This window comes from Saimiri boliviensis, chromosome 3 (genome assembly GCF_048565385.1).
Source record: "Saimiri boliviensis isolate mSaiBol1 chromosome 3, mSaiBol1.pri, whole genome shotgun sequence".
NCBI classification, from domain to species: Eukaryota; Metazoa; Chordata; class Mammalia; order Primates; family Cebidae; genus Saimiri; species Saimiri boliviensis.
The window spans coordinates 181050742-181066935 of NC_133451.1; the positions used below are offsets into that span (position 1 = coordinate 181050742).

The 16194-nt window shown below is 46.7% G+C and overlaps 1 non-coding gene across 1 annotated transcript; it reads left to right on the forward strand.

Annotated features, from left to right (window-relative positions):
• The first annotated feature begins 8853 nt into the window (after positions 1-8853).
• LOC141584092 (U4 spliceosomal RNA) lies at positions 8854-8993 on the forward strand. The gene has a single exon (XR_012517063.1). It is a non-coding gene; the product is annotated as a U4 spliceosomal RNA (small nuclear RNA).
• The last annotated feature ends 7201 nt before the right edge of the window (positions 8994-16194 follow it).

A 16194-nucleotide genomic window follows, 5' to 3' on the forward strand; every position in this document is an offset into this window, starting at 1 on the left:
AGCAAATTCTGGACCCCATGGAGACGGAGACACAAACTGCCACCTTCAGAAACTTTAGTCCCCAAAAAGTCCTGGCACTTCAGAATGTCACATCCTGCCAGGTGTTTTCTTCTCCTTCGAGACTTGCTCCTGGTGGTATTGTTAGCCCGGCTGCCTCTCAGGTGGGAGTGAAGCTGGGAGAGATGCATGCTCACATCACGAAACATGAATTCAAACAATAAAACAGCCACGCCACCTGTGGAGGTTTGGTTTGCAGACCCTGACTTAGGCACAGATGAATGAATGCACTCACAACCAGTACAGTGATTTCCAATGGGGTGGGGATGTTTGTTAACTTTCTTTAGAGGGCGGTTTTAGCAAACCCGGCTGTGACTCACTGTACCTTCCTACATTTATTTGGTATAGACTGAATAACAGAAGTTTTAAGTTAACACACTTGGTAGATAATTAACATGGTTGAAAGAGTGGTTTTGAATGATAAAAGCTTTTGGTTTTGGGCCCAGAGAAAACACCCTTCACGTGTAATTCCCCTTTGACCTCCTGCTGAGAGGGCTGTTCAGCATAGGGTTTACATGAATGAACAGTTAGAATAGAGACAAAGGGATGTGGGTAAACAGGCCACTGGGGAAGCTTGATTGTCCCTATCTTTCACCCTATGACTTTTATGAATTTTAGTGTAAAGAACTGGTTGCCTTTAGCCCATTCCATTAAAACCTTTCAGCCTGCCAAAAGGTTTGAGACTATAAATTTCTAACTTTCCCTAATATTTTCCTCCTATTTTGCCAGCCACCCCGAGTAAATCCCAACGCATGGTGAAAACCACATTTGGAATATTTTAGCTGCTGGCTGTGTGGAAAATCACTTGCAGCCCCAGCGTTCGACTATGAAAAGACAAGTATTTATACTGAAGAGCACAGAATTTTGTGACTATAATAAAAGATAATATGAGAGACTCCAGGCAAAATTTGATGCATGAAAATGCTCATACATAGATTGCAGACAAACATCTGTACATGTTAATGGAAGTGCCAGTCACACTTTGGATCTTGTAATCAGGAGGCCGTCATCTCACCCTGTGAACGTGAGAACCTAGTTCCAATTCAGCTACTGCTGACAAAGCTTGGGTCATGTGCTTGGTCACAGCCTCCACTAGCCTCATAATCTTTGTCTTTTATTTTTGAGATGGAATCTTGCTCTGTTGCCCAGGCTGGAGTGCAGTGCAGCGATCTCGGCTCACTGCAACTTCCGTCTCCTGGGTGTTGAAAATTCGTGCTTTGTGCCGGGCGCGGTGGATCACGCCTGTAATCGCAGCACTTTGGGAGGCTGAGGAGGGTGGATCACGAGGTCAAGAGATGAGACCATCCTCATCAACATGGTGAAACCTCGTCTCTACTAAAAGTACAAAAAATTAGCTGGGCATGGTGGCACATGCCTGTAATCCCAGCTACTCAGGAGGCTGAGGCAGAAGAATTGCCTGAACCCAGGAGGCAGAGGTTGTGGTGAGCCGAGATCGCGCCATTACACTCTAGCCTGGGTAACAAGAGCGAAACTCCGCCTCAAAAAAAAAAAAAAAAAAAGAAAAAGAAAATGAAAATTCCCACTTTGAATGAAGAGACCCCCCAGACAGGCTTTGTGTGGGCAATGCAGCTGTTTATTCACCTGGGTGCAGGTTGGCTATGACTGAAAAGAGCGTTAGCAAAGGGCAGTGGGATAGGAGTTGGTTTTACACGTTTGGGGCGGGCAGTGGAAAGTCACAGAGTAAGATCAGTTATAGAGGTGGGGTAGGGGCAAGGAGTGTACATGACCACAAGTTCAGTTACAGTGGCAGCTGGCGGTGAGGCAGAAGAGCAGTTAAGATGACAGGATGCGTGAGAGGCATTCACATTATCATAAGAACAGTTGAGATGGCAGGGTTAGGTGAGGGGCTTGTCTGGGGAAGCTCCGCTGGGCACTCAGAGACAATGACAAATGCAGGTGAGGGGGTGGGAGACGATCAGCCCAGGCCGGCAGGACTTCAGGCTTGCACATGGAGACCTGACATACCTGTCTTTTTATATATAGAGAGAATTAGAGAAGAGGGGGTGAGCAGACGTGCCTGACAGGGGACTGCGGGGGCACATAAAATATATTTTTTTGAGCGGGGGAGACAGGCTGGAAATGGGAACAGGACAGGTGTGCAAATAAGGAAGGTCTGGACAATACGTTCTGCCTTACGAATGCTTAAGCTGCTGGGGGACTTAGAGGCACTGCGCGGTTCTGTGGGTCGTCCAGAGCAGCATCTGCCGACTTGTGATCGCCTGGATGCAGTTTTGTATGAATTGGGAGACTAAACAGAAGATATAGGGTCTGAACAGGAGAAGAAGAAAGATGGGTTTAAAGGAGTAAGGATTGGGAGGAGCCATGACTCCAGTTAGGCAGCGTCCAGCCCATCCAGCCAGGTCCAGAATAAGCATTTGCCTGATTCATGCGCTTTTGGGTTCTGTCTCCTCATTTTTGATGGCATTAAATACGAGGCCAGGCTGCTTTACATAAAAACAACATTTTTTCTGGAGCTTTGGACCCAAAAGCCAAGGGAACCAGCAAGGGCTGCTGCCATTACAGGGCTTGGTGGAGTAACTGTGTGGAGGGAGAGCTTTTGTTTTCATGGTGTGTGAGGAAGTGTGCAGTATCTATAAGCAATTGCTCACTTTCATTAACAAAATTGTGTTTGAGAAGAGAACGGGAGCCAGATAAAGAGTGAAATGTCAGCTGTAATTGCTTGGAGGAAACGTGTAAACCGGCAACTTAAAGAAAAGCAGGACATGTAAAGGTAAATGAGTGCCGTGAATTTGGGCTCAGTTAGGAATAACAGAAACAGACATTTTGAGGTGTGGTTTAAGCAGTAGGGGCGACTGCTTAAAGCTGGAGAAGGCCAGGGGCTGAAGGTAAGTGTGTGAGGTGTAAAGACAAAACTTTGGAGGGGGTGACAGCTAGAGGGTAAGTGGGGCGGAGTCTGTGATTTTGAGGGATTCTAAGAGTATCAGGGCAGCAGCTGTTGCTGCACATTGTCATGAGGGCCTGCCCAGGGCTGTGAGGTTAAGTTGTTTGGATAAAAAGCCTGCAGGCCATGGGCCTGGCTCCTATGTGAGAATCCTGACCACACAGCCCTGGACTTTAGCAGTATAGAATGAAAAAGTGTTGAGACAGGTTGGGGAGAGCTAGGGAGGGAGCTGCTTTTAGAGCTGTTTTTTTTTTTTTTTTTTTTTTTTTTTGAGACGGAGTTTCGCTCTTGTTACCCAGGCTGGAGTGCAATGGCGTGATCTCGGCTCACCGCAACCTCTGCCTCCTGGGCTCAGGCAATTCTCCTGTCTCGGCCTCCTGAGTAGCTAGGATTACAGGCACGCGCCACCATGCCCAGCTAATTTTTTGTATTTTTAGTAGAGACGGGGTTTCACTATGTTGACCAGGATGGTCTCCATCTCTTGACCTTGTGATCCACCCGCCTCAGCCTCCCAAAGTGCTGGGATTACAGGCTTGAGCCACCGCGCCCGGCCTAGAGCTGTTTTTTAAGGAGCAAAAGGAGGAGTGAGCAAAGGATTTAGGATTAACAGGTTTGGATAAGTTTTCTTTAGTGAGTTTATACAATAGCTTAGTTAGAATAGCAAAACCTGGTATCCTGAGGTGAAGTAGCAACCACACCCAGGCAGGAGATAAGCTGTTGTTTGGTGGAGGGGGTTGGGGTTTGGGAAATTTACTGGATGAGGTTAGCAGGGGGAGCGCCTGTATGCTGGTGAAGGATTAGAATGGATGGGAAGAAATTTGGGCTTTGGAAGAGGATACATGATGCCCCTTTGAGTACAGATGCCGAAGAAGCAGGAGGGTGAATTAAAAGGCCATGTTTCAATAGACAGGTGATAACAGGCTTTACTTTTAAAGGCTGTGGTGGGATGGCGTACGGTGCTGGGCAGGGTAAGAGTGGTTAGGTTCTAAGAGGATAAGGAGGGGTGAGTGACTTGTAGCAATGGATGGGAAGGTGGTGTTTTACACCATAGGCTTAAGGTTGGGGGACATAAGGGGAGCTATTGAGGGAGGTACGGGTTTGGGGAGCAGGGCAGCAATGAGGCGTGGCTGTAGCCCAGGAACAGTCAAGGAGGCAGACAATTTTCCTAGGATATCCCAGCCTAAGAAGGGAACTGGACACGTGGGGCTGATTTGGAAAGAATGTGGAAGGGAGTGCTGGCCTGATTGACACCAGACGTGGGGAGTTTTGAGAGGCCTGGAGGCCTGGCGGTCAATTCCCACAACAGCATGGCAGTCAAGGAGCCAGGTCCTTGAAAAGAAGGGAGCATGGGGTGGATGCCTCCATGCTGATTAAGAAGGGGATGGACTTGCCCTCCACGTAAGAGTTACCTGAAGTTTGGCATCTGTGAAGGTCCAGGGGGCTTTCGAGATGGTCGGGCAGCGTCAGTCTTTAGCCACCAAGCCGAGGGTTGGAGCTTCAGGAGCTCTGGGAGCAGCGACCTGAGTTGGACAGTCGACTTTCTGTGGGGGCCCTGCACAGACGGGGCAGGGCTCAGGAGGAGTCCCAGGCTGCGGGCATTCCTGGGCCCAGTGGCCAGGTTTCCGACACGTGAAGCAAGGTCCGGGGGGTCGGCTGGAGCCGCTGCAGTCTGGGTGCTCTGAAGTCTCTGTGAGCCGGTGGCGTGGCTGGGGTTTGTCTTACTGAGGAGGCAGCGTCTGCAGTTCTGAGATGTGCAGCCGGGCAGATTTCTCCCTGTTATTGAACACCTTGAAGGTAAGGTTGCCTAATTCCTGTTGCAGGGTTTGAGGGCCAGATTTTAATTTTTGTACCTTTTTGTAATGTTGGGGTTGACTGGGTGATAAAATGCACATCAAGCGTTTTTTAGGGGTGAGAGTGGAAGTAAGGATGGCATTTAAGTCACTCCAGGTGAGATTATAGGACTGGGTGAAGTATTGGAGGATCTGATGAAAAGGAGCGTAACTGGTGTCCGATTTGGGAAAAATCAGATAAAGGGAAGGAACGTCACCCTAACTGTGCCTTTGGCTCCAGCCACCTCTGGAAGGGGGATTGTCGGGCAGGGGTGCAGGAGGCAGCCACAGGACTAACTAAGCTGGGCCACGTATGAGGTGGGGAGGTGGGGAGGTGGCAGGAGGGGCATGAGGAGGCGGGTTGTGGGCAGAGGAAGAGGAGGAAGGCTCTGGGGTGGGGTTAGGTCCTGGATGAGGGCCTGGTTCACAGGCTGGAAGGAGAAAGGTTGGAAGGTTGATGGACAGGGAGGATTCTGGCTAACCCGCAGAGGAAGGAGGGGCAGATGGAAGCCAAGAGAAGGAGTAGAGATTAGGGAGGGATTGATGTGTAAAAAAAAACGCCTGGATGTAGGGAATTTCCGACCATTTGCCCATGTTGTGACAAAAATTGTCTTAATTTCATAAAATAGAGGTGAAAGGTGCCAATTTTTGGCCAGTTGGAGCCATTGTTTCACTTGTATTGTGACCATGCAGTGGCCCAGTAAAGAGAATTCAGTGTTTACAGAGACGTTTGGGTTTTAAATTATGGGACAGTTGGAGAGGTTTAAGATTCTTTAGAACACAGGCCAGCGGAGAGGAGGGAGGGATAGAGGATGGACGATTGCCCAGGGTTCTGGAAAGACAGCAGAGACAAGAATAGGCACGCATCCCAGCCGCTCAACAGGCATCCCTCGGTGAGCCTGGATTGAACCTCGTCATTGGTGACCGGTCAAAGAGAGCGTCCTGTATGTTAGCTGCCACCAATATCAGCTCTGAGCCTGGTGGGCGAGTGACTAGGGTGAACGTCTCCACCATAGCACAACCCCTGGGGAACCTGGGTCTCCAAATCCATGACCTACACAGGGTTTTTCGGGTCCCGAACCTCACGGAAGAAACTGTTTTACCTGATTTTCCTTGTGTTTGTGGTGGAAAAATGATGAAACTGGAAGGGGGAGGAAGTAGAAAGGAAAAGATAAAAGAATGAGAAAGCAAATAATGAGACTGCTTACCAAAACAGCCGGTGGTGTGTGTGTGGGCTGGTCTGATGATCCGGGTAGGTAGGTCGATCTCTTCATGGAGGGAGCACAAGAGCAGGGAGCGGGGTTTGGTCTCCTGTAGGAGTTCCCCCATCCCGGGTTTTGGTACCAAAATGTTGAAAATTCACGCTTTGAATGAAGAAACCCCCCAGACAGGCTTTGTGTGGGCAACGTGGCTATTTACTCACCTGGGTACAGGTCGGCTAAGGTGGAAAAGGGCGTTAGCAAAGGGCAGTGGGATAGGAGTTGGTTTTACAGGTTTGGGGCGGGCAGTGGAAAGTCATAGAGTAAGATCAGTTACAGCGGTGGGTAGGGGCAAGGAGTGTACATGACCCCAAGTTCAGTTACAGTGGTGGCTGGGGTGAGGCAGAAGAGCAGTTAAGATGACAGGATGAGGCCGGGCGCGGTGGCTCAAGCCTGTAATCCCAGCACTTTGGGAGGCCAAGGCGGGTGGATCACGAGGTCAACAGATCGAGACCATCCTGGTCAACATGGTGAAACCCCGTCTCTACTCAAAATACAAAAAATTAGCTGGGCATGGTGGCGTGTGCCTGTAATCCCAGCTACTCAGGAGGCTGAGGCAGGAGAATTTCCTGAACCCAGGAGGCGGAGGTTGCGGTGAGCCGAGATCGTGCCATTGCACTCCAGCCTGGGTTAACAAGAGCGAAACTCCGTCTCAAAAAAAAAAAAAAGATGACAGGACGGGTGAGGGGCATTCACATTCATAAGAACAGTTGAGATGGCAGGGTTGGGTGAGGGGCTCCTCCGGAGAACCTCCGCTGGGCACTCAGGGACGATGGCGAACGTGGGGGACGGGGGTTGGGAGATGATCAGGAGGCAAGCAGGACTTCAGACTTTGAGGCTCCAGGCTTGAATATGGAGACCTGACACCGGGTTCAAGCAATTTCCTGCCTCAGTCTCCCGAATATCTGGGATTATAGGTGCCCGCCACCACGCCTGGCTAATTTTTGTGTTTTTAGTAGAGACAGGGTTTCCTCCATGTTGGCCAGGCTGGTCTTGAACTCTTGACCTCATAATCCACTGCCTCGGTCTCCCAAAGTGCTAGGATTACAGGTGTGAGCCACTGTGCCTGACCACCTCATAGTCTGTCTGAAATACAGGGGCAGAAGTATTCTTCCCAGGGCGGTCCCGGGTCCAGTGAGACGAGTTATCAGGTCTCTCAGCAGAGTGACTTGGACAAGGGAGAGGCTCCACAGCTGTCCTCTTTCCACAGTTGCTCAGAGCGATTGTGAGTGAGACTGGAAAGTAGCCCAGGTGGGAGAGTGGCCGTGTGCAGGGAGGAGGTGACCTGGTGAGAGACCCAAGCATCTAAGATCACCTCCCCCTAGACTTCCACACTGCATTTCAATAGAAGTAAAGGCTGGCTGACCGGGCGCCACCTTATAGATCGCAGGCATGGCGTGGAGGAATCTTTCCGGAGGTGTTATTTTAACTTAAATGAGTTCAAGCCCTCACCCCACACCTACTCCATGGACCAAGATCCTTTCCCATGTAATTTCTAGAATGGTCACCCCAAGACCCTTTCACGTGTCATATCTGCAGTTGTCAGCCTCTGTAAAGCCGGGCTTCTGATTGTTAGAGGAGCTTGGCCATCAGGCAGTTACGCCGCCTTGCTCCAGCACGCCCTCTGCTGGTGGCCGGGGCACTGCAGGGCCCTCGCGCTCACGGCACTGGCCGAGGCCGCGCGCCCTGTGGTGGCCGTCCTTCTGCACCACTTGAAGTCGGAGCGCGGAGTGTTCAGCGCCCTCGTTCTGGAAATGCAAAGTGACGCGGAGCCCACTAGCCCCTGTGTTTCCAAAAAGGAAGAAGGGACAATTAACTGGAAACCATAGGAATGAGATAAACATGGATGCACGTTTTACAACTGATGGAAAAATTCACTCAACATAGTCTTTGCACTTAAAATGCAAAACTGTCAGAGGCATCTTACCCGTAGTGACTTTATTTTAAATAAAAGCTTTAGAAAAAGCTAAATCTGGGCAGGGTGCAGGGCTCACGAATGTAATCCCAGAACTCTGGAAGGCCAAGGCAGGAGGATCACTTGAGATCAGGAGTTCAAGACAAGCCTGGGAAAATATTGAGAGCCTCATGTCTACAAAAAATATAACAATTAGCTGGCATGGTGGCTCATGCCTGTGGTCCAAGATACCCAGGAGGCTGAGGTTGGAGGATCGCTTGAGCTCAGAAGTTTGAGGCCTCAGTGAGCCAGCCATGATCACACCGCTGCACTCAAGCCTGGAAGACAGAGTGAGACCCTCTCTCTCTCTCTCTCTCTCTCTCTCTCTCTCTCTCACACACACACACACACACACACACACACACACACACACAGGTTAAATCTGTTGGATCATATATTTAGGGATTGAGTACCTTTGGTTATAAAATATTTATGGTTGCAGGAACAAGTTAATAACTAAATAAAGACCCAAAACTTATAAAAATATACCTGTACTTTAAGCAAAAAGCATTCTTAATTTAAAAATGAGTTTTAAAGGGAATAGTACACTAATAAATTATTGTTAAAATCAATAGTAACAAAGAAAAGTAGCAATACTAATAGCCTGACACAAACTGATTACAATCCTTCATAAGAGACAACACTATTCTTAATAACCTATATAAACAAATATTAAGTAATTCTGTTTGTACGTTAATGTACTAGGATTACAGGTGTGATTACTTAATGTAAGTTTACATTAAGTAATCACACCTGTAATCCCAGTACTTTGGGAGGCCGAGGAGGGCCGATAACCCGAGGCCAGAAGTTGGACATCAGCATGGTCAACATGGTGAAGCACAGTGGCAGTATTGTAACCAATGAGGTTTATCTGAGGTGCGATTTGGCTGATTGAAAACTTTTCCCAATACCCCACCATGACGACTGGAAATATAGTCGGCATTGGCAATTTTTGGAAGTTTCTACAGGAATGGAATTTAAAGAATTAAATAAAAAATTAAAATGGAAAAGTAATACAAAAAGATTAGCTGGACGTGGTGGTGCACACCTGTAATCCACCTACTTGGGAGGTTGAGGCAGGAGAATCCTTAAACCCAGGAAGCAGAGGTTTTAGTGAGCCGATATCATGTCATTGTGACAAGAGTAAAACTCCATCTCAAAAAAAATTTTTTTTTCTTTAAAACAGGTGCGTTCCTCCTCTTGCTTTCTCAGGACTCCCTGCTCTGTCACTTAGTAGTGGCTAATAAACCCTTTTAATGTCACTAGACTGTGCGACTTGCCGTCAATTCCATTTCGTGTGAGATCCAAAATCCTGTTGCTGGGGCCTGGGACAAGACCCCTCTTCTGGAGACAAAATTATACTAATTCTTTTCTTTTTTTTGAGACAGAGTCTTGCTCTGTTGCTCAGGCTGGAGCAAAATGATGTGATCTGGGCTCACTGCAGCCTGTGCCTCCCAGGTTCAAGCGATTCTCCTGTTTCAGCCTCTTGAGTAGCTGGGATTACAGGCGCCTGCCACCACACTGGCTAGTTTTTGAATTTCTAGTAGAGGCAGGCTTTTCCAATGTTGGCGAGGCCAGTCTCAAACTCCTGACCTCAGGTCATCCACATGCCTCAGCTGCCTAAAGTACTGGGCTTATAGGCATGAGCTACCTTGTCTGGCTGGCGTGTATCCTTGGTGATCACTTGGATATGGAGGGTGGAGGAGGAGGCATGTCACGCAGATATCACTCTTGGATTACCACCTGGGATATTAGGCGCAAGGCTCTATTATTGGTTCAAATCCTGAGAGCGCCAGCAAACAGCTCGAGGTGGTGTGGAGCAACATGCTGTTTTCATGAGCGCCTGGGTGCAGACGGGCTGAGGCCTAAAATGGTGTCAGCCCCAAGTGAGGGTGAGGCTGGGGTTTTTTAATCTCCTGTAAATGGGACGTGTTCCAGTCTGACGTAACTGCTCCATGGTACCTAGACGGCCTCTCTCCTGATCTTCAGGGGGTACTTATCATCTGGCCTGTCCTCTTCTGGCTTCTGCTCGCTTGCTGACCCAAGCTGCTGGTGCACGTGGTCTTGTACCTTGGGACCAAGCCTGAGGAGGGAGGAGTTATCCCCCCAAGCTTTCAGGCCCCGGGGAGAATCTTTCATTAGGGAGAGTAGGCTGGCTGATTCTTCTTTGTTAGGCAAACCTTGGTTTCGCAGGTGCAGTGGGGTGCCTCAAGCTGAAAGCCTGACTCCTTGTATGGGCCAGACCCCACGTGGCTGCCAGGCCACTTTGAGGCTGAGAGACAGTTTTATCTGGACTCTGTCCTGCACATGTTTACGGTACCTTCTCTGTGTTGGCAGATCTGGGGGTCCACGAGATAGGATCCTGTGAAGAGATCTCAAAGGTCGTTAGTCCACTGTGTTTATTACATCATTTCCACAATCAAAGATGAATAAAATACAGAGGAGTATTTAGTGATAAGGCTGATGGCGCACCTGTGCTAGGCAGTGTTTTAGTTCCTTGAGACACCAAGGAGTTGAGACAATCCTTTGCCTTAGAGTTTTGCCTCTGTAAGTCCTGCTATCGTGAGCTGTGTGTGTTAAAATGTCTGATTCATCAGGCGGGATCTGGGCTGTCTGTAAGCTTAGGTGAGGGGATGCTGGTGTCCAGCAAGTAGCCAGTACCTCTCAACATCCCAGTTCTTCTCCACCAATCTTCCAATTCTAGGACTGATGCAGAGGCCCTCAGAGTGACTTAAGAGGGGAAGTAGTCAGTGTGCTCTGTGGCTAGCTTGTTTGGGAGTGTACATTTTAAATCCTCTCCCGACAAAACGTTGGAAACAAGTGGTGTTTCAGCTTGAGTTTCTCGTAAATAGCTTGCAGTCGTATAAACCAGAGCATGCATACCACAGGGCAAAATGAGGGTCCCTCTACCACCCTTTCTCCCAGCGGCCTAAGTGGGCATCTACACAGAATAATGTGTGCAGCCTCACTGTGTGAAAGTCCAGTGCTTTGTGCTTGGAGTGTCATCAGGGAAGGGCCCCTGACTTGGAAGTTTGCCGAGCTGCCACGGAGGGAAGGAGGGGGCATGCAGTGCTGCTGCATCTGTGTCTTGCTCTGTGACAGGAGGCATGAGATAGCCTTGGTTTCATGAAGACCTTGGGTGTCCAGCTCACTTCAGCCCTGAGCAGCCTGATGCAGGTGCTGGGCCCTGGTTCTGGAAGTGAGAATATAGCGTGGGTTTCCACTGCATGGCTTGCACAGTGGGCATTCAGGTGCCTGTTTGGGGACTGCTATGGAGTCCTGTGCCAGATGCAGTGGTGCACAGCTAGGAGCCAAGGGTCCTTGCTTTTGCTGGAGAATCTGAGCAGATGTAAAGTGTTAAGGTTAGTGGTAGGGTTAGGGGTTAAGTTTAGGGTTGGTGTTGGGGTTTTGGGGTTGGGGTCAAGGGTCAGGGCTAAAGAGTAGGATGAGGGATTGGGGTAGGGGTAGGGTTAGGGTCACGGGGTTAGGGTTTAGGGTTAGAGGTTAAGGAGGTGACGTTGAGGATAATAAACAGATTACTAAAAGCAATTCTGCTTCACTTCAATAACAACCTTCTCCAACTCATTTTTTCTCCACAAACTTATTTTTCCAAGAAGAATCCCAGGCTTCTTAAAGCACCCTGTGACTTTTCACACCTTAAATCTGTGAAATTCTGTCTTCTTCTGCTGTATGCATAGTTCAAACATACAAGGCGAGGCAAAGCCAGATGCCCTCCTGAAGGGACCCGAAAAATTCCTCTCTTTCTCTCTCTGGAATGAAATGAATTCCTCTCTTTCTCTCTCTGGACAAAAATGAATTATCTGGACCATCAGTGCTAACCTTCAAAAGCCAAACCCGTTTGCGAGATCTCCTTTAAAACTAGTGTAGACCCAAGTGTTTATATTTATATGACGTTAATTTAGTATTTATATTAATATAAGGGAGAACACTTAAATCTCTCTATGCCACATGTACCTCTGGCTTTGCCCAGTTAATTGTTGCCTCAGGCGAAAATTTGGTTTCTGTCTCTAATTTTTGTCGGAAAGAATATAACTGATCTCAAAACATCTGTTTTTATTTTAGGGACTCTTGCTGCCATCTCCATTCTTCCCTCTTTTCTTGCAATCTGTGTGGAAGTTCTTTAATGTGAACATTTTGACCACCTTCACACTCCGATGTCTACTGTCAGCACATTCAGACTTACTCAGCCAAGGCTGTCATCTTAGGCCAGGGATTTTTTAGGGATCTTTATTTTGCTATGATACAGTTGGCACTCCTTTGACTCACTGTATCACCCTAGAGTTCTTTTCATTTTAGGAACCCAAGAGGGCCGAAAAAGAAGTAGGTGAGCAATTTAACCTTCTGAGTGGGGAGAGAGTCCCGTTGTGTTAAGCAACATTGCAGAGCATCGTATGTAGTAATCTAGCAGATGAGTCACCTGGCTGCTGAGCACACATGCTCGCTTGCTGCTGTGAGCTCAGACTCCCTCATCATTAGTCTTTTCTATCTCTGGAGGGAATTATAAGGGCCACTAACCCTTAAGTCAGAGAGAGTTAAAGGTGTTTCTCCAAAACACTGAGGACAAAATGAAAGGTGAGGAGTGTTAGCCACAGCTCAGATGTGCAGGAAAGTCTCTGGATGTGGGTTGTTGGAGAAATGCAGGTCTTTTTTCTTTTGGAAGTCTCCCTAGAATGGGGTCAAGGACTCTGCCCATTCTAGGATGAATAATTGGTATATTAGACACCCTCAGATATTTATCCCAAGCCTTCATTTAGGGATCTTAATGAGTTTGTTCAGCCATCACAGTCTCAAATGCTAAGTAGGACATTGGAATCTCCCCACAGTCCAAATTAGCACTGTCTTTTAAAGTTGAGTTTCTCATTATTCTCACTTGACATACCTTATGTATCCCACACGCATGCTAATAACACATCGTGCTCACTGTTACCTTTGCAACAAGACTTGAACTTTACTTAGCCTGGAGGAGTGCACTTCACATGTCCAGACCCAGTTCTGACTCATTCTTCAGTCCTGCATCAGTCAGTGGGGGCTGGTTAAACCACGGTGACAAACAACCTCCAAGTTTCAGTGGCTCAAAAATCTTCTTCCTCATTTATTTGCATCTCATCATGGGTCAGGTGAGAGGTCGCTCTGTGCTGTGTTGTCCTAACACAGGAATCGAGGCTGAAGGAGAAACCATCAATAAGATCCCCATTGCTCTAGAAAAGACAAAAAGCATGCTGGATAGAACTGTTTCTTGGAGATTTCTCCTGAAAAAGTCACATATTATTTCTACTCACCTCCAATGGCAAAAAAAGAGAAGAAGTCACATGGCCATGCAAACATTTAAGTAGGTGGGATGGAACAGTCAGAATGCATTCATAAAAAATGAACTGAAAATATGTGGAGAACAGCGCCAATGACTATTGTGAATGCCAGCATGCATTCCTGACAACCCAGTGCTGCTACCCTTCACACTTCTTCTGTCTTGCAAAGTGTTAGAACTTCTTATCTGAAGCCACACCACTCAGAGGGACTGCAGAATACATAATGACATCTCCTTTAGGATGTCCTTAGAGAATTCAAGGAAAAGAAGTTACATAATCAAAAAGTGCTTTTGGGTACAGCTGTTTGGCATTAGAGGGTAAGATTAGAGATAGAGTGTAGTGATAATAATAGGGTTAGAATTGGGGTCTGGGTCAGGGTCAGGGCTGGAAGTATGGTTAGAGGTGGGGTCACAGTCAGCGTCAAGATAAAAGTCAGGGTCAAAGTTAGGGTCAGAATTATAGACCAGGGTATGGATCAGGGTTTAGGGTCAGGGTCAAAGTCTAGGGATGAGGTTAGGATTAGAAGCAGAGCTTTGTTCTCCTCAGGACCCACCTGAGGAGAGGCCATGTCTTTGGAGCACCTGGTAGCGTGTCCACAGTGAAGACCAAAGTTTTGTTCTCCTCAAGTCTGACCTGGGGAGACGTGGCTGCAGGCCACTTGAGGAAGGTGAGGCAAAAGCTTCCTGTCTGCTCCCCGTGTGCAGAGGAAGGAACTCCGACACTGGCTTTACTTCCACACATTATATTCTACAAGTCTTGTTTTCAGAAACATCTCTTGCCTGAGGCTTTGGCTGCTCATCATCTTAGCGTGCCCTAACATATTGTAAGATTTGGGTTTGTTTTTGGGGTGAGGTCTACATATAGAGAAAGGAGAAATGCTTAGAGCCACCATCAGGACAGCTGGGATGAAAGCTGGGGATGGGCAGGTGCTTTCAAGTCACCCCAATCCTGAGGCTGGAGGAAACATGTCCACCCACTGTAAACACTTTTATTCATGTTTTAATTACTCATTTTTCTTATAGCGTTAAAGTAGTCAAAACAGGCATATTAAATGATAAAATGTAGGCATATGAAAACTTAGAACATTATTTAAATTTCAATATATTATTTGTACCTCAACATTTTTATTTTATTTTTTTATTTTTTATTTTTTATTTTTTTGAGATGGAGTTTCGCTTTTGTTACCCAGGCTGGAGTGCAATGGCACGATCTCGGCTCACCGCAACCTCCGCCTCCTGGGCTCAGGCAATTCTCCTGCCTCAGCCTCCAAAGTAGCTGGTATGACAGGCACACGCCACCACGCCCAGCTAGTTTTTTGTATTTTTAGTAGAGACGGGGTTTCACCATGTTGACCAGGATGGTCTCAATCTCTTGACCTCGTGATCCACCCGCCTCGGCCTCCCAAAGTGCTGGGATTACAGGCTTGAGCCACCACGCCCGGCAACATTTTTATTTTGTTGAGAAAGTCTAAGGTTAATTGGTAGTATAGTTTTAATAGTAGATAGAATAATGTGTGTTTTACAAACATTAACATCCTACATTACATGAATGAACCCCAAAAATCTGAGACAGGTCTTAGATTTTTTAGGGAGTTAATTTTGCCAAGTTTGAGGATCCCCACCCCCGTGATGTATCTTCATGAGGTCCTGACAACATGTGCCCCAGGTAGTAGGAGCACAGCTTGGTTTTATGCATTTCAGGGAGACATGAGACATCAATCATTATGTGTAAGATGTACATTGGTTCAGTCCAGAAAGGTGAGACAACTTGAAGAGAAGGCCAGACAGGGAGCTTCCAGATCATAGGTAGATAACGATGAATGGTTTCATTCTTTTGAGTTGCTGATTACCCTTTCCAAGTGAGGCAATCAGATATGCATTTATGTAGGTGAGCGGATGGGTGACTTTGGATAGAAGGGGAGGCAGGTTTGCCCTAAGCAGTCCCCAGCTTGACTTTTCCCCTTAGCGTAGTGATTTTGGGTCCCCAAGATTTATTTCCTTTTCATAAGGTCAAACATGTTTTCCTATGAGCATTAATTATTCATTGTGTATTTTATTACACAAATAAGGCAGAGATTTAAAAATAAGTATCAACTTCATGACTAGCTAAATAGACAGAATTACAGAGAAGTTCAACTAAATTTGGAAACATTCCAGAGTTTGGGTTTCCAATAATTCTTTGTGATTATTTTAAATGTAAAGTATTTTTTCCCCCATAAAACATAGAAACATCTAAAATCACCCATAGGGTGTCCTGCCAATTTTGTTTCTCTAGTTTCCTCATTTTCTGCAAAGCCCTATTGAGGAAATTGACTTTGAGTATCCTTTTAAACTTTTCTGTTTTAGGAAGTGTTGCGGTGAGACATTGAATTATCATGGTCACAAGTTCGGTTCACATTCTTTTTTTCTTTAAATATTTTTTCACAGTGGCCAATATTTGATTCTGGTGTATTATGGCTAAAAGGTAGACACTGAAAAAAACAGACAAGAAATATATGGAATAAGTGATCCAGTCACAATGAGTCAATCAGCCATTGAAACATATTTTTACAAAGTCACTCTTGTTAAAATATCCATGAATTGAAATAGAATCTGTAAGGTTATTTTTTTTTTCTGGTCTAAGGTGAACAGCATTTTAGAGAATGAACCCAGGACACATCCACAGCACAAGAAAAAAATGTGAAAAATAAGTTTACACATATGTAAAGCCATACTCAAGGAGTGAGGCGTTAGTTCCACCTTCTTGATGGCTGAGTGTCTACATTAAGTATTTGGAATTCTTTTGCAAAGGAGATTTCTATTCAATTCCATTTGCTTATTTACCTACACATACAAATGGAGACACC